This window comes from Pimephales promelas, chromosome 4, assembly GCF_988280905.1.
Source record: "Pimephales promelas chromosome 4, fPimPro1.hap1.1, whole genome shotgun sequence".
Lineage (NCBI taxonomy): Eukaryota > Metazoa > Chordata > Actinopteri > Cypriniformes > Leuciscidae > Pimephales > Pimephales promelas.
In genome coordinates this window covers 32,338,032-32,342,152 of record NC_142772.1, presented here as the reverse complement: position 1 = coordinate 32,342,152, position 4,121 = coordinate 32,338,032, and the positions used below count along the sequence as shown (strand labels likewise).

The window sequence follows — 4,121 nt, the reverse complement described above, 5'->3', positions numbered from 1 at the left end:
CAAATGTTTGGTTAAAAATGTAATTTCAAATTTTAACCCAAATTCAACTTTCACTTTCACTTTTTCAACTGTACATTTTTTAATTGCATTTTTAACCCAACATTTGGGTTTATCCATGTTTGACCCAAAGCATTTTTAGAGTGTATATGTCACTATATTGCTAAAATAAATAAATAAATATTTATATACATATCAGAATGACTTAGTGGAAAAGAAGGAAATGTATAACAAAAGGGTTTGTTGTTTTTTCATTTTACCAAAAAGCCCCACATTCACAGATACATCCACCAAATGCAATGCAAATTGCAATGTTTTCTGTATTGTCTGAATGCAGTTTTTTTTTTCTGGCTGAGATCATTACAAACAAAATGTAGCAAAAAAAAAAAAAAAGTGAATAGAACGTATACATTCAAATAATCATCATCATCCCACCATCCCATCATCTATCTGAGCAATTCACAGTGGTTAATAAATTCGAATGCTGCTGCACTGCCGATTGGCCGCTACAGCGCCCCGTAGTTGATGACGTCACCCGCCTAACGCTTGACGTTATCCGTATCCGATGAGATGAAGTCAAGTTTCGCGCCGGAAGATAACGGCTGGGAGTAAAAATTGCGATTTCAGCATTGGAGATGCTCTAAGTCCTACTTATCACCAATCGTAAGTATTCCTAATTTTATATTTATTTGCAGGGTGGAAATTGCGGTGGCAGAGAAGTATAAACTTAGCATTTATTTTTTGCCAAACACACCTGTTTCAGCCCATAGCTACACTTCCTATGTTAGCTGGTGAGGTAACGTAACGTTACTGTGGGTGCTAATATAACTTAGCCGTTGATAAGATTCAATTTAGAATTAACGTTTATTTGTTTCTTTCTGGAGGAATTCGTAGAGGGTTAACAAAAGTCATGGCCTAGAGAACATAACGTCATGAGAATAAATGATACTTCTCTGCCAACGGCTCAAGAAGGCAATCGGCTCCAGAAAAAAAAATACCTGTGGAGTTTGAATTTGGTCGAAATTGGTGAAAGAAAATTGCATTCACAACCAGGTTTCCTCTCCAGAGCCGTATCAATGGGCTTGCCTTCACAGTTGCAGGAAATGTCTTTCAAATAGTAAACATTAACGTTAGGGCATTACTATTTTGATTAAGTGTTTGTAATTGTTTTTTTTTCTTTCTAGAATTACCTCAAATGAAAAGTTACCTCGCCATTATTGCTCAAAAAGGTAAGTTCCTCTGATTTTGCTTTTTAAAATTGTTTCTCTAGCAGAGCTGTAGAGACTTGTGATGTTGGGCTGATTGATCGTGTTAATTATTTGATTTAAGTTATTTGCGCTTTAATTTATTGAAGAGAATAACTTTTATTTTTCGTCTATGAACAAGACTGGAAGGAGTCCTGTTGAGGATTTAGATTCCTCCTCTTTTGAGAAGTGCAACCGGTGAGTAACCCCCTTGAATTTTTATTTATTTATTAATAAATACCCCCATCCCCACCCCGACACCCTATCCTCCTTCTCCTCTCCTTTAAGAACATTTAGGGCAATTATTAATTTGTTTCATATTATTATTTTGTGTATTATTATTATTATTATTATTATTATTTTGTTTATCATTAATCTGCATTCATACATAAAAACATATAAACTATTGGGAAGCTAAGCATAAGAATCAATATGAAACAATGCCAATAAATGAATCAATTATTTTTCAGATTGAACTTATAAAGGGCTCTGGGGTGTGGAAAGCAGCCCTCCTTGCCACCTCTGCTACTGCCATGGTGTGGAATCTGCTGCTGGGCACATTTGATCTGGAGACTTTTCTGAAAAACAACCTGAATGGTACAAAACATTCTCCTAATCTCTTCTGTCCGTAAAAAACAATTAATATTCTGTGGAATAAATTATGTTTGTGTGCGGGCATACCATCACTTTTTTACTTGCCATTTTTGTATTTCCTTGCACCTCAAGAAAATGTGATGTGTATATAAAAAAAGTATTGCTTTCACAAGCTTCATTTTTTAACCCCGTTTTATAATAATTTTGAAATTTTACTTTAAGGTGGAAGCAAACCAGAGGGGATGGGGAGCAGCTGGTCGCCCTTGACCAAATTAAAAAGGCATCATTATTGGTGAGTAAATGTATAAAAGTTTTGTTTTCCCTTCTCAACGCATTAGGATTTTATAAGTTCACCACTTTAACCATAGCCTACTTGTATCAATGTTTATTAGGCATCAATGGAGACTGTATAAGGGATTATTGTTACTATATCTACTTGGAACCTATAATACTAATTCATCGCATGCTCAGTTCTTGATCCTAACTTTTCTTTTCTTAAGCCACGTTTCAGATTTTTCAGAATCTTCAGAATCTTCCAATTGACATGTTTACATGACGCATTTTTTAAAATGATCAACCTTTTATCAAAAAATATGTGTCCGATCACATCTGTACTGTAAGCACTTTGGGTTCCTGATGAAGTACTATATTCTTCTTCTTCTTCTTCTTCTTCTTCTTCTTCTTCTTCTTCTTCTTCTTCTTCTTCTTCTTATTATTATTATTATAGTGTCTTATTATTTTTGTCTTCTCTAGATGCTACATTGAAGAAGTGGCTGCAGCCAGCCGAGGGGAGATGGGCACGTCTATCAATTCAAAGCTCATGGAGCTGAGAAGATCAAAAAGATTTTTTTTCTATCCAGTTTTTTTGTCTTATTTTTGTTTTTGTACTATTTGATATTTTAAGTAAATAAATAATCTAAATGCATACATTTTGGACTATTATTTATGTTGCCTAGTAGCTATGGATTTTAATAATTATTCTAATATAGGTAAACATGTTGGTGCATGTATTGGTGAACATATATGTTCATATATACATGCATACATGTACTTGTATAGGTACATATATGCATGTATATATGCACCTATATGTGCACATATATGCGTGCATACATGTACATATATAGGTTCATATATGCACAAATATATGCACCTATATGTGTACATATATGCACCTATATGTGTACATATATGTGTGCATACATGTACCTATATAGGTGCGTATATATGTGTACATATATGCACATATACACTCACCGGCCACTTTATTAGGTACCCCATGCTATTAACGGGTTGGACCCCCCTTTGCCTTCAGAACTGCCTCAATTCTTCGTGGCATAGATTCAACAAGGTGCTGGAAGCATTCCTCGGGGAGTTTGGTCCATATTGACATGATGGCATCACACAGTTGCCGCAGATTTGTCGGCTGCACATCCATGATGCGAATCTCCCGTTCCACCACATCCCAAAGATGCTCTATTGGATTGAGATCGGGTGACTGTGGAGGCCATTTGAGTACAGCGAACTCATTGTCATGTTCAAGAAACCAGTCTGAGATGATTCCAGCTTTATGACATGGCGCAATATCCTGCTGAAAGTAGCCATCAGAAGTTGGGTACATTGTGGTCATAAAGGGATGGACATGGTCAGCAACAATACTCAGGTAGGCTGTGGCGTTGCAACGATGCTCAATTGGTACCAAGGGGCCCAAAGAGTGCCAAGAAAATATTCCCCACACCATGACACCACCACCACCAGCCTGAACCGTTGATACAAGGCAGGATGGATCCATGCTTTCATGTTGTAGATGCCAAATTCTGACCCTACCGTCCGAATGTCCCAGCAGAAATCGAGACTCATCAGACCAGGCAACGTTTTTCCAATCTTCTATTGTCCAATTTCGATGAGCTTGTGCAAATTGTAGCCTCAGTTTCCTGTTCTTAGCTGAAAGGAGTGGCACCCGGTGTGGTCTTCTGCTGCTGTAGCCCATCTGCCTCAAAGTTCGACGTACTGTGCGTTCAGAGATGCTCTTCTGCCCACCTTGGTTGTAACGGGTGGTTATTTGAGTCACTGTTGCCCTTCTATCAGCTCGAACCAGTCTGGCCATTCTCCTCTGACCTCTGGCATCAACAAGGCATTTCCGCCCACAGAACTGCCGCTCACTGGATGTTTTTTTCTTTTTCGGACCATTCTCTGTAAACCCTAGAGATGGTTGTGCGTGAAAATCCCAGTAGATTAGCAGTTTCTGAAATACTCAGACCAGCCCTTCTGGCACCAACAATCATG

At 37.7% G+C, this 4,121-nt stretch overlaps 1 long non-coding RNA gene across 2 annotated transcripts; it reads left to right on the top strand.

Annotated features, from left to right (window-relative positions):
• The first annotated feature begins 410 nt into the window (after window positions 1-410).
• Window positions 411-2,750, top strand: LOC120484112 (uncharacterized). Of its 2 annotated transcripts, XR_016168191.1 has the most exons (6): window positions 411-660; window positions 1,182-1,226; window positions 1,384-1,439; window positions 1,712-1,838; window positions 2,058-2,127; window positions 2,589-2,750. It is a non-coding gene; the product is annotated as an uncharacterized LOC120484112 (long non-coding RNA). The 2 variants fall into 2 exon arrangements; XR_016168190.1 differs by lacking the exon at window positions 2,589-2,750 and having other exon boundaries at window positions 2,058-2,298.
• Window positions 2,751-4,121: the final 1,371 nt, after the last annotated feature.